General features: G+C 35.3%; 3 long non-coding RNA genes across 3 annotated transcripts; 1 reads left to right on the forward strand and 2 right to left on the reverse strand.

Moving 5' to 3' along the window:
• Positions 1–1,911: 1,911 nt before the first annotated feature.
• LOC144425852 (uncharacterized) lies at positions 1,912–2,527 on the reverse strand. The gene is made up of 2 exons (XR_013477695.1): positions 2,189–2,527; positions 1,912–2,084 (listed from the first exon to the last, which is right to left on the reverse strand). It is a non-coding gene; the product is annotated as an uncharacterized LOC144425852 (long non-coding RNA).
• Positions 2,528–7,031: 4,504 nt separating this feature from the next.
• On the forward strand, positions 7,032–9,487 carry LOC144425633 (uncharacterized). The gene is made up of 3 exons (XR_013477567.1): positions 7,032–7,234; positions 7,770–7,841; positions 7,930–9,487. It is a non-coding gene; the product is annotated as an uncharacterized LOC144425633 (long non-coding RNA).
• Positions 9,488–13,362: 3,875 nt separating this feature from the next.
• On the reverse strand, positions 13,363–14,609 carry LOC144420596 (uncharacterized). Its single transcript, XR_013474717.1, has 3 exons — positions 14,389–14,609; positions 13,782–13,853; positions 13,363–13,693 (listed from the first exon to the last, which is right to left on the reverse strand). It is a non-coding gene; the product is annotated as an uncharacterized LOC144420596 (long non-coding RNA).
• Between the last annotated feature and the right edge of the window lie 222 nt (positions 14,610–14,831).

The following is a 14,831-nucleotide window of genomic DNA, read 5'->3' on the forward strand; positions in this document are numbered from 1 at the left end:
ATAAATGGTGTGGAATTTTGTCATAAAAGCAATGTGCGTATGTTGGCAGCACTCTCTTCATTTCTTGTAAATCACAAAATTTTCTACAGCTTATCTTAAGTTGACCTGGAAACAAATTTATCCATTGGAATTGTTTTTCAGGTTTATGCATTCTGCGTGGAAGTAATTCCCACTCATCCATAAACGTAGTTTTGAAGTGAATTGTGGAAGTATAGTGTATTGCTCGGAGATGATGCACCTTTGGATCACCTGCTGTATTTCCAGGGCGTATACTGGCAAAGTATTTCCCCGTCATTTTCTTAAAATCCTGATGTTGTACTGGCTTGACCTGGTATGGAAATGGCCGAGACCTTGCACACTGCATGATTACGTGATAATCACGTGACGTAATGACGTCGGCCACAACTTTTTTCTCAATCATGGAATGCATTGAATCCACTTCCATCTGAGTGTGTCCAGTTGTTAAAAATTTCTGCGTTATTTTAATTTTATGTTTCCCTTGCCAAATCTAAATATGCATTTGCGACGATTACATTACGGTTTTGATACCCACAACCGTCACTCCATATCATTAGTTCTTTTATTGAAGGATGATCTGTAACATATTGGTTGAAATGAGAGAACTGTAGCGAGGCAAACACTTCACTTCTTAAATCGCCTTCGTGCTCTTCCCATGGATAGCAGAATCCTTCTTTTGTTTGCAAATTATAAAGAGTAAAATTATGCATCTGCAGTTTGGTTTTATAATACATCGAACTGGCGTGAGTTTTGGGAAGAATCAGGACTGCCTGTAAGTCTATAATCCAAACGGATATGCTTCCATCAGCTGATTCTTTGTCGGCATTTTTTTCAGCTCTCGCCACATCTTTTGATATTACATGGGCTCTATACTCCCCGTCGTCAATATTTCCATGCGAAAATCCCACACAAATATCACATTGGTCCTTTCTAGGCCGAAATGTTGAAAAATTTTCTTTGGTGAATATGTCCCTGAACTTTGCGATGCTAATAACCCGTCTTTCAGAATTTGTTGCCTCTTCAGAATATAAACGATGAAGGTTTGAAACAGTCGTTCCGGGATATAGATACTTTTTATTTTTATAGGTACCTCTAGAACGGCAATAGTGAGATGGCAATGTAGGTAGTGCATGTAACCATTTTATAATGAAATCCATATCTTGCCTTTGGATAAAAGCAGTTTTACCTTAAAAAAATAGAAAATGAATGTTTCAGTCATTATTCAATGAATATTAAATGAATATTACATTGTGCATTTATTGCTCTTTTTGCTACATACCTTTTCTTGGACTTTATGAATGGTGCGGGACCTTCCAGCCACGAGAGCAAAGTTCGTTGGCTAATGCCAATTGTAGCCGAAAAGAGTTTTTTTTTGCACACCAGAATGCATGTTCCATTTTGTAATTGTAAATGGTATTCAAAAGATGACTTTCTTCTTGACATATTTTCAGCAATTTTCCTTTGCTTGGTGGTAACCTACAAAACAGTACAAATTTAATTAAATGAGATGCGGAAATCGTGACATAAAATCAGTGTTTTCAAATATCGTTTACCTTCGATACTGAAGCCCTGATATATGATCTTCTTTCAGACCACGATTCCATTTTCCAAAAATTTTTGAAAACTCACTGTCTCTCATCTTCTGTCAGACTCGCACATTGCCGTAAGCTGGATTTTCGACAATACGTGGATTTGCACGGCATCCCCATTTTTCTTGCTATATTTTGCTTTCCTTTTCGGCTATTGTAATTTAATCCAACTAGACGATTCCTTTTGCAAATATTATTTTTCCATCCAAAGGGGCGCGCCCGTTTTACGCGTTTCCTTTTACCCAACGTCTAAAACAGATAATGAAACATGATTTAAAGTGTAACGTTATCGGCAATGATGATATTAAATAAATTGAAAACAAAACAGGACTAACCACACTGTGGAACTGCGTTGAGCGTAGTTGGATAATTTTTTAGATTTAACACCTTGCCAATTTTCTTCATCCTCATCAAACTCTTGAATAAAAACAAAGTCTGGGTCTGAATCTGACACACTTTGGGTTTCAAGCATGTCATCTATAAGAATAAAATACTTGGTACGTCCTTTACTAAACTCATTTTTAGTTGGTACGTAGACTAACGAAACTTTGCAAAAATTAAATATAGACCTACAGACCCACCTGAATCTTCATTTTCTATCCTCATAATAACTTCATTCGCATTAAGGTTTCTCAGAAGTGAAGCACTCATTTTAATCGCTATATAATGACAAGACACACGAACATCTAATAACGGCGCACAACCTAACGGCAGGCTTCTACGGCGATGTCTGCTGAAGACAACCTCGATGTAATGGGTATGACGTCATAATATCGTATGATGGCATCGCTTTAGAAACGTTGCAAAATTGCGTATGTCACATCCATGACTTAGGCAAAGCGTTTTTTTCTCCCAGTAAAGCGTTTTATTATCCGTTTAATAAAAACTAATTCAACATGCTGGTGCGCAACAACATATAGATGGGTTTTAACGAGAAAACTCAAATTCGTCAAAAATGACTTACGCATTTCGGTTATTAGCGTGACGATATACAAATGTCTACTATATTAATAAGACCTCATTATACTATTTTAGACTCACTAGTTGTGATGTTCTGGTTTTTACCAAATCGCCAACAGACAGAAATATTGCAGTTTGTGACACAGAAAATCAAAATTGTATACAATTTCGCAGAATTTCAAATAATAATGAATGAATATCTTCGTGAAACAGTACAACTAACAGAACGAGGACTAAGCCAAAGAGTCAAACTCAGCATATACATATTTTAATAGCGGTAGAACCGATGACAAATTAACTCTGTTGAAAAAATCTAAGGAATATCAATACCAAAACAAATGGATATGCTGACGATATAACTATTACATTGGGTAATAGGAATGCAATACATAAAGCTCTGGAAACACTAAAAAGATTTTGAGATGGCAACAGGTAAGAAAATCAATCTGATGAGTGATGAATACAAAATAGGAATATATATATATGGAAAACAACATTTAGTAATCCAGATATAAACAATGTGGAAAAAGTAAATGTATCAACCCAAAAAGGCCACATCCTTCTGATCCACATGATCTTTGAAAAATTGCTGTGGCTGGTGGGCAGTCACACAATTCTCGATCTCTAGTGGGCTATATAATATGACAATAAATGTTTTTTCAACTCTGCTTTAAATAGCTTGTGAGGCACGCTTTTTTCAACTCACTTGATATATATCGTTCCACATGTAACCCTCTTGTATCTCTATCTAATTATGAGTTTTGGAATGTGATAAACAACGCAAAAAGAAAGAGTGTGTGTAAACTGATCTTGTGTTATATGAGCGTATATTACTTTGTTCGATAAAATAGCAATTAAATGCAATGTATATGTATACAATTATTGTGATATTTGTGCATTGGCTGAAGGACCTTATAAATATTCGCAAGCTGCAGAATGGTGTTTTTGTTATGTACCATTACTACGGCCGTTGTTGCGAGCTACAACGTCAAGTTTAATTCATGTGTTGTTCATTTTAATCGTTCGCCGTGTGTGGTTAATGAGGTCGTCTCAAAAATATCGTGTCCCACTTTTCTCACTTGTCCCTTTTGTCCTACGTATCCCAATTAGACAACTATTTTATCCTGTCAATCTCTTAAAATCCAGATGATAATTAGATGTTATCGGAATACCGGCCATATCGGCATTTGGATATCAGATCGGTATCGGCGACAAAAGCGATATCTCAATGCCTGTATCGCCATTCAAATTAACAATACTTTAATTCAATCAGGTGTAGTTCATCTATACACCCATTTTTACAACCTGGGAACAAGTAGGACAAGTGGTACACGACAGTTTAACTCACTCACTGAAACCCCAAAACTGTTCAACACAATGTTCTTCTCATTATAAGAAAACGCAGCTTCGAAACTGTGAAATTTTACTTGAATTGTGCTCGAATGACAGAATAAAATCCAATAAAACTCAGTGAAGTGTTTCAATGAAGTGTGTAAACTGCAAAGTAAAATATCGCAAGCCTTAATTAAACACATCACAGTCTATCGAAATGCGTATAAATCACAGTTAAACTTACAATGAAATGACTTGACAAACCCTAAACATTGGCAAGGCACAGTATACTTGATTACGCAATAAAGAAGGACAACTTTAATATATTTCAAATAACTTATAAATAAAAAGAGCAGGTAACAATTTGCTCCAGACAATTTCACGGATTCTAAATTATAAACAAATATTGCAGCGAGAACAACAAAACTCATTCTGTAACTCTTTGATTCTATTCAAATTTGAATGACGAACGGGTCCCCATACTGCAATTGCGTATTTGATATAAGATTGCAAGAGTGAAAAATATTTATATACCACTATCCTATAGGAGTGGTTTTATCAATGTAATGTGGAAGTTTAATCAATATACCTACCAAACGAGAAAGCTCGTTCCGAGTATACATCCCGGCGTAAGCGATTGTCCGTATTTAGTCCCAGATATTTGTGGGAAAGGACAGATTGTAGCTTTATCCCACTGATGGTGATAAAAATTGGCGTCGCCTGCGGCTTTGTGCTGGGCCTTATTTGAACAATCCTAGACTCAATACATTGATAGTCAACTTGTTACGAATGATCCATTCGAATACTTTCTTCATTTCAATATTTACGTGTTTTCCAGGGTTAACATGAATTTCGAGCTGCCGAGAAGGCCTGTGTCATCGGCGAATAGTTTGGTCAATATATAGAGCGATTAGAAATATATATCACTAATGTACAGAAGGGGGGGGGGGGGGGAATCAAAAATTACCATAGATGTATTCAACCGAGTCGATGATCGCATGAATATACTTTTGGAATCCAAATTGATGTTTATTGATTGTGTAGCCTACCAGGGGCCACCAACCTTTTCGTAGCGGAAGGCTACTTTCTGGGTTCCGATTAAGCCGAGAGCTACCAGTTCAATGCACACTTTTAAAAAAAGTCAATTTGCTCGAATAACCTTCAATTATTGATAATTACTGGCATTTAGTCAAGTAAAAACACTGATAAACTTTAGGATTCTTCCGGAAATCAAACGATTATCACAACGTAGCGAATAAATTACTAACAATGACACTTCCATTTTCAAACTGAGTGTTTTTCAAATTGATTTTAAATCGATCACTGCAATAATATCTTCGGAAACCAAAGGTTCACAATGTACCTACTTTTTTACAAACACCCTGCATAACCCTAAGATGAAATAATCTTAACAGTTGTACTGCCGAATGTTACATTTACAAACACATTTAACTAATTATGAATATCAACAAGGAGAAAACCAAAATCGAACAAATCTGGTCTAATGCTCTCCGCCAGTGTGTTGTACTCAGGCGTGTAACTTGACACTGTAACGTTGAGCGGGTCTTGCAGATTTTCCTCAGTAAGGCGTATTCCGCGCTTAGTTCCTTGTGAAGTTTATGTCAAAAAATGTTGATTCACAAAGATGGCTTGAACCAAACACCGATCTCGTAACATAGAATTGCTGTTTGAATTAAAAGGCGAGCTTTTGCTGCCCGTACTGCGCTGATCAATGGATAGTGACAAGATGCGAAATGTCGCTTCGCTTTGTCGTCTCTGTAAACTCCCCGCAAATGAGAGATACGCAAGCTGTTTTCACGGTGGTAAAAGGAAATCCACCTTCCATTCACCGAAAAAATGGTAGGTTTTCTTTCGTTTTTCTGCCATTTTTCTTTGAAATCAATAATTGTATTATTGGCATTGTTGATTCACAAATCAACGGACACGAAAAAACGCGAGTTCGTGGAAGATGACATCAGTGTGATGTCATAATTGGGAGAGTATTAAATGACCCGTCACATTACTGAGATCAAAAAAGTTAGAATGATCGTTATCATAACAAGAGAGCTATGCTCAAATATATGGACACGTAGAGTCACATAATTTTGATGACGTCATAGCGAAAAAAGAAGTAATAGCCTTCTGGAGAAAATTTTTATCTTTAACCACTAAAAATTTCAAAGCAATTGGTCCAGTATTCGAAGAGAAAAGCGACTTTTTATAAACGTGTCAAGCGGTACTGAGTTAGCAGTCAGGCAGCATCTTACCTGTACACTGTAGGCCATATACGGTAATTGATCACAGAACAGTTGTTCCCTTGCAAATTTTATGTTGTTTACACTTTAGGACAGATAATTGATCACAGAACAATTCTTCCCTTTCAAATTTTATGTTGTTTCCAGTAGACTCTCATCAAAATAAACAAATATAGTAGGCTACAAGTGCTACAACGCTTGCATTACTGCACTGGTAGGACCGTGAAAGAATAAGTTACGGTAATTTCATTGTGGTAAGACACCGGTACCGGCACCAGTACCAGTATCGTACTTACGTACTGAGCTACCAGTACCGGTTAGCAGTCAGCCAGCATCTTACCTGTACACTGTAGGCCATATACGGTAATTGATCACAGAACAGTTGTTCCCTTGCAAATTTTATGTTATTTACACTTTAGGACAGATAATTGATCACAGAACAATTCTTCCCTTTCAAATTTTATGTTGTTTCCAGTAGACTCTCATCAAAATAAACAAATATAGTAGCCTAGGCTACAAGTGCTACAACGCTTGCTTTACTGCACTGGTAGGACAGTGAAAGAATAAGTTACGGTAATTTCATTGTGGTAAGACACCGGTACCGGCACCAGTATCGTACTTACGTACTGAGCTACCAGTACCGGTACCGAACCTGTAGGTCTGATATTCCGTTCCGCATACGATAGGCTATAAAACTTGCATTGCAGCATTAGTAATACCGCGGAAGGAATAAGTCAATTTCACTGCGTTACGGCACCGGTATGGCAACTTACCAGTACCGACCACAGAGATATATAAATATAGAGTGTGCTTCTCTCTCGTTTTCGCGGGACCATTTGAAGCCTCTCTCGTTTTGACGTTAGACCAATGACATTAAACAACATGATGCGCAACTCCGGCATTTTTGTCCGAAGATCGTATTCGATAGCACGCTCCAATGCACATACTTGACGAGACGAAAACGAGCGGATGTGTGCTGCTTTCAAGGCGTAGCACGAATGGTGTTCGTGTCTGCTTTGACAGTTGTTGTCGATTTTAATGATATTTTTGAAAGTTGGGGTAAAAAGAAATCGGTAAAAGGTAAGGTGAATACTATTGTTGTATATCACACCCGGGCATCGCACTGTTAAGTACATGTGGGAAAGCCAGCCTTTGTCAAATACTACGAAGTTATTAATTCAGTACGGTACGTAGTTGCCCATTTGCCGAAATTACATATTTACTTACCCCTTATGGTTTCAAATAGTTCATGCACCTCCAGTTAGATTTTTTTAATCAGTGAGGATATATACTCATTGTTGATTGCTGCTCATTGTAACATACTATTACGCATTCACTTTTATTTGCGTATTGAATCAAAGTGTTAACAAGTTCACCTAACATTTCACTCATACCGGTCTATATTGTATAGTCTGATTTCTCAAGTATTTGGAGCCACGAATGCTTGTAATTTTCTGACTAAACCCTTTTATTAGTTGGTTTATATACCAAATTCAGTAAAATATTTTTTAAATAAAACATGAGATATTGGATTTATTAGCTTTTCCATTCTGAATCATATAGACTGCTTTATTTATTCTTAACGAAAATTAATAAATCTCCTCTCTTTCTTCAGATGTGAAAGTTGTGGACAAACCTGTCTAAGCATTGTGAGACTCTTGCAGCACAAGAGGCAATAGCAGAAATAGTAAGTATATCAATCAAGAAATTAAGCCGACATAAAGCAAAACTTTCAACTATTCGTCTAATCTCAATTTCCTATTATTTATTCACAGGACAACTATAGCAGACGGGGAGATATCAGAAGTCTGGCGACATATCAGTGACAGTGTGATTCCAAGAAATATAATGCAATTGAAAATTGCAATAGAAAAACAACCTATGGAGGCATGCAAAGACATTTGACCCTCCGGTAGAGTTGTGTATGGCCCCCACATCCTGCAGGGCTTGAGGAAAATAACTAAAAATTCCAAAGCGTAAGATTGCATAAGCGGTCTTATTTGTAAAAAGGCACAAAACACGCCAGACATACTTAAAACAGCTTTGGAAATGAGGATTACGGGTACCTCACTGCACCTGTGTTATATTTGGTTCATCAACTTTTGGTAGTACTATAGAAGAAAATCCGGAAGGGGTATAATCATCATTCATGATAAAATACTATCATACATTTTTTGAACAACTTCAATCTAGACCAGGGATCTCAAACTCGCGGCCCCAGAGAACTTCCAGTGCGGCCCTCGAACGCTTAACAATAATTGTAATAGTATTTTTGAAGTTTTTTTTTTTTATCTAAATGTAATAGATTTTTAAAACTTTCTAAAGTGAAATTGATTATTCACACAGAAAACAATTTACTGAAAGTAGTTTTGGAATATTATTTTTTTGTCCACATTTTGACCCAATTAAGAATACACATCAAGCTAGCAAAAGAATACTTGAATAAAACACTTGAGTAATTAAATTAAACGCAAAGTACATGAAGAAGGTGGCATTTTCGAAGAAAATGGGAGTTGTAACATTTCTGCTCTTCACAAAATTCTGAAGCACATTGTTTAATTTGTCATATTTCCGTCAATACAATCAAAAAACACAATAAGCTCAGCAGTCAATATGACAAATTCGAAGACCAACTTCGAACAGAAAATTTCCATGTGTTTGTATATTAATATAATTATACAACGACTTAGTTACTAAAAATCAATATCAATAATATTTCAAGCAATCCTATGCCACGCAATGTAGTGCGAAATGTCTTGTCGAAAAAATCTGTCATTTGTTTTTTTACTGATCTATACATGAAATGATAAAAGTAACACTTTTGCATTACTGGAATTAATTAAACATTCGTAAAGATCCAGATAAACCCATGATCATGTGGCCTCGTTAGTTAGAGTTGGTACTATAAAATCATTTCAGACTGGCCTTAGTATGCTGGTGACACAAAAAAGATGCCAAACGCCAGGACAAATGTAATTATTAAAACATTGAGTTTATACTGTAGTATTTTTGTTAATTTTAGGTTCATATATTTAGATTAAGTTATTTTTAGTGTATGTATTATTCTTTCCTTATTCAAAGCTTGTTCAAAAATGATTTTGATGGTTGTACATAGAATTTTACGATTTTTTATAATAAATACTGTAACTTGCAAATGTTGCAATAATAGTGGAATGCAAATATTAATATGTAATTGCATTTGAAATTGAAGAAAATAATAAAACTTAATCCAACTGTTTAGTTGCATCACAATATATGTCACAAACTAAAACTATCTTAAAAATATCTTTTAAGTATACATTATCAAAAACTGTTTGCGGCTCTTTTTACAATTTTCAAAATGCAATGCGGCTCTCGAAAACCCATGACACCACTGACACCACTGATCTATTCTAGACGATTCAAGCATTGCTTTGGGAAATTATATCACTTCAATTAAATTGAAATAATCTCGCTATATTAAATACAAAATCGTTGCTATCATAAAGGTAAACCAATTCAGCCACTCGAAATATATTGGCCTTCACAAAGCAATGGAGGCAGAATTGAGAGTTCATGAGCTATGAACATTTGTTCTTTTCTTTGTCTTGAACTTTCCATACTCCACAGCCCCTATTAATTTTTTTTAATTTTAATTACCATGTGATGGTCATACATATCTTTAACTTGTATTTTCTGTCATGATGTATTATCTCAATGTGCCAAACTATTAATTAGTGTGCATATTTTGCTTCCAGATGACATAAATGTATTGTCATGTTTATTACCTCAGCTTGGAGTATTGACAAGAAAAAGATGCCAGTAAATTAGGTAAAAAAATTTTCAACTCATTGTTATAATCAGAATTCACAATCAATAGGAATTATAAACAGCCAACAATCAGTGAGAATTATATGCGAAATCCCTCAGAATAAATTTGTCTAAAATCGGAGGAAGGCAAAAAATATGGGTAGTTTCCATCCACACAAGCATTTCAAGAAGACTTGCTCGAGCCAAACTAAATGAGCATCGTCAGGTGATCGGTAAGGCTGCAAGTTGAATTCAGCCCTGCAACCTCCTGCATAGAAGATAATATTACTTAGTGGGCTATGAGCTAAATTCCTAAATTTAAACAAACCTATCTACGATGCATTATGTACCAGCAATGTTACCTACGATTAACTGAATATGTAATATGTCTAATAAATTCACCTACAAAAGCAAGTTCGATAGGTGCAAACTTTGTGTTATGGAATTGTATCGCAGCACAGTTTTGTATGACACCCTCTTTAAATGAAATTTCAATGATTAAGCGCAAACATAAAAATTACTAACTCTGAACTTTGTCATTATCTGCAAAATGTTCCACACAAATCTTTCCGCTATCGCGTTTCTAATCTTCTCTGATAAAAAAAACGTCTATGATGTCCAGAATTGCTCTTTACAGCTTGCCTGTTATTCCAGCTTTCCAAGTAAGCAAAACTTTTTAGATATAGAGATTATTTTGTTTCGTTACGGGCGCAAAAAGGCAGGTACTACACGTAAAAAAGACGCCGAGTAGCAAAAGCGAGCGGAAAACGGACGCGAAAGGCGACGAGAAATATGTGCATTGGAGCGTATCATGAAATACAATGTTTTGCCTGTAGTCTTATGGTTAGACCAATGACATTAAACAACATGATAGGCAACTCTGACGTCACTCCATAAGACTACAGGCAAAACATTGTATTTCATGATACGCTCCAATGCACATATTTCTCGTCGCCTTTCGCGTCCGTTTTCCGCTCGCTTTTGCTACTCGGCGTCTTTTTTACGTGTAGTACCTGCCTTTTTGCGCCCGTAACGAAACAAAATAATCTCTATATCTAAAAAGTTTTGCTTACTTGGAAAGCTGGAATAACAGGCAAGCTGTAAAGAGCAATTCTGGACATCATAGACGTTTTTTTTATCAGAGAAGATTACAAACGCGATAGCGGAAAGATTTGTGTGGAACATTTTGCAGATAATGACAAAGTTCAGAGTTAGTAATTTTTATGTTTGCGCTTAATCATTGAAATTTCATTTAAAGAGGGTGTCATACAAAACTGTGCTGCGATACAATTCCATAACACAAAGTTTGCACCTATCGAACTTGCTTTTGTAGGTGAATTTATTAGACATATTACATATTCAGTTAATCGTAGGTAACATTGCTGGTACATAATGCATCGTAGATAGGTTTGTTTAAATTTAGGAATTTAGCTCATAGCCCACTAATTAATATTATCTTCTATGCAGGAGGTTGCAGGGCTGAATTCAACTTGCAGCCTTACCGATCACCTGACGATGCTCATTTAGTTTGGCTCGAGCAAGTCTTCTTGAAATGCTTGTGTGGATGGAAACTACCCATATTTTTTGCCTTCCTCCGATTTTAGACAAATTTATTCTGAGGGATTTCGCATATAATTCTCACTGATTGTTGGCTGTTTATAATTCCTATTGATTGTGAATTCTGATTATAACAATGAGTTGAAAATTTTTTTACCTAATTTACTGGCATCTTTTTCTTGTCAATACTCCAAGCTGAGGTAATAAACATGACAATACATTTATGTCATCTGGAAGCAAAATATGCACACTAATTAATAGTTTGGCACATTGAGATAATACATTATGACAGAAAATACAAGTTAAAGATATGTATGACCATCACATGGTAATTAAAATTAAAAAAAATTAATAGGGGCTGTGGAGTATGGAAAGTTCAAGACAAAGAAAAGAACAAATGTTCATAGCTCATGAACTCTCAATTCTGCCTCCATTGCTTTGTGAAGGCCAATATATTTCGAGTGGCTGAATTGGTTTACCTTTATGATAGCAACGATTTTGTATTTAATATAGCGAGATTATTTCAATTTAATTGAAGTGATATAATTTTCCAAAGCAATGCTTGAATCGTCTAGAATAGATCAGTGGTGTCAGTGGTGTCATGGGTTTTCGAGAGCCGCATTGCATTTTGAAAATTGTAAAAAGAGCCGCAAACAGTTTTTGATAATGTATACTTAAAAGATATTTTTAAGATAGTTTTAGTTTGTGACATATATTGTGATGCAACTAAACAGTTGGATTAAGTTTTATTATTTTCTTCAATTTCAAATGCAATTACATATTAATATTTGCATTCCACTATTATTGCAACATTTGCAAGTTACAGTATTTATTATAAAAAATCGTAAAATTCTATGTACAACCATCAAAATCATTTTTGAACAAGCTTTGAATAAGGAAAGAATAATACATACACTAAAAATAACTTAATCTAAATATATGAACCTAAAATTAACAAAAATACTACAGTATAAACTCAATGTTTTAATAATTACATTTGTCCTGGCGTTTGGCATCTTTTTTGTGTCACCAGCATACTAAGGCCAGTCTGAAATGATTTTATAGTACCAACTCTAACTAACGAGGCCACATGATCATGGGTTTATCTGGATCTTTACGAATGTTTAATTAATTCCAGTAATGCAAAAAAGTTCCTTTTATCATTTCATGTATAGATCAGTAAAAAAACAAATGACAGATTTTTTCGACAAGACATTTCGCACTACATTGCGTGGCATAGGATTGCTTGAAATATTATTGATATTGATTTTTAGTAACTAAGTCGTTGTATAATTATATTAATATACAAACCCATGGAAATTTTCTGTTCGAAGTTGGTCTTCGAATTTGTCATATTGACTGCTGAGCTTATTGTGTTTTTTGATTGTATTGACGGAAATATGACAAATTAAACAATGTGCTTCAGAATTTTGTGAAGAGCAGAAATGTTACAACTCCCATTTTCTTCGAAAATGCCACCTTCTTCATGTACTTTGCGTTTAATTTAATTACTCAAGTGTTTTATTCAAGTATTCTTTTGCTAGCTTGATGTGTATTCTTAATTGGGTCAAAATGTGGACAAAAAAAATAATATTCCAAAACTACTTTCAGTAAATTGTTTTCTGTGTGAATAATCAATTTCACTTTAGAAAGTTTTAAAAATCTATTACATTTAGATAAAAAAAAAAAACTTCAAAAATACTATTACAATTATTGTTAAGCGTTCGAGGGCCGCACTGGAAGTTCTCTGGGGCCGCGAGTTTGAGATCCCTGGTCTAGATTGAAGTTGTTCAAAAAATGTATGATAGTATTTTATCATGAATGATGATTATACCCCTTCCGGATTTTCTTCTATAGTACTACCAAAAGTTGATGAACCAAATATAACACAGGTGCAGTGAGGTACCCGTAATCCTCATTTCCAAAGCTGTTTTAAGTATGTCTGGCGTGTTTTGTGCCTTTTTACAAATAAGACCGCTTATGCAATCTTACGCTTTGGAATTTTTAGTTATTTTCCTCAAGCCCTGCAGGATGTGGGGGCCATACACAACTCTACCGGAGGGTCAAATGTCTTTGCATGCCTCCATAGGTTGTTTTTCTATTGCAATTTTCAATTGCATTATATTTCTTGGAATCACACTGTCACTGATATGTCGCCAGACTTCTGATATCTCCCCGTCTGCTATAGTTGTCCTGTGAATAAATAATAGGAAATTGAGATTAGACGAATAGTTGAAAGTTTTGCTTTATGTCGGCTTAATTTCTTGATTGATATACTTACTATTTCTGCTATTGCCTCTTGTGCTGCAAGAGTCTCACAATGCTTAGACAGGTTTGTCCACAACTTTCACATCTGAAGAAAGAGAGGAGATTTATTAATTTTCGTTAAGAATAAATAAAGCAGTCTATATGATTCAGAATGGAAAAGCTAATAAATCCAATATCTCATGTTTTATTTAAAAAATATTTTACTGAATTTGGTATATAAACCAACTAATAAAAGGGTTTAGTCAGAAAATTACAAGCATTCGTGGCTCCAAATACTTGAGAAATCAGACTATACAATATAGACCGGTATGAGTGAAATGTTAGGTGAACTTGTTAACACTTTGATTCAATACGCAAATAAAAGTGAATGCGTAATAGTATGTTACAATGAGCAGCAATCAACAATGAGTATATATCCTCACTGATTAAAAAAATCTAACTGGAGGTGCCTGAACTATTTGAAACCATAAGGGGTAAGTAAATATGTAATTTCGGCAAATGGGCAACTACGTACCGTACTGAATTAATAACTTCGTGGTATTTGACAAAGGCTGGCTTTCCCACATGTACTTAACAGTGCGATGCCCGGGTGTGATATACAACAATAGTATTCACCTTACCTTTTACCGATTTCTTTTTACCCCAACTTTCAAAAATATCATTAAAATCGACAACAACTGTCAAAGCAGACACGAACACCATTCGTGCTACGCCTTGAAAGCAGCACACATCCGCTCGTTTTCGTCTCGTCAAGTATGTGCATTGGAGCGTGCTATCGAATACGATCTTCGGACAAAAATGCCGGAGTTGCGCATCATGTTGTTTAATGTCATTGGTGGTACCGACCTACAGTAGCTGTAGTACTGAGCAAGACAATCGATCGCGAAACCGCTTGAAATAAGTGTAAAACAGTGTTCCCATGAGTAAAAATAAATACCGCGAAATTTTGTATGAAATATCATATCTCATAGGATTCATATAAAATTTAAGAATAAACAAAAGTAATAGCCTTCTAGCGAAAAAATTAATCTTCAACCACTGAAAATTTCAAAGCAATTGGTCC

This window comes from Styela clava, chromosome 1 (genome assembly GCF_964204865.1).
Source record: "Styela clava chromosome 1, kaStyClav1.hap1.2, whole genome shotgun sequence".
In the NCBI taxonomy this organism is placed as follows: domain Eukaryota; kingdom Metazoa; phylum Chordata; class Ascidiacea; order Stolidobranchia; family Styelidae; genus Styela; species Styela clava.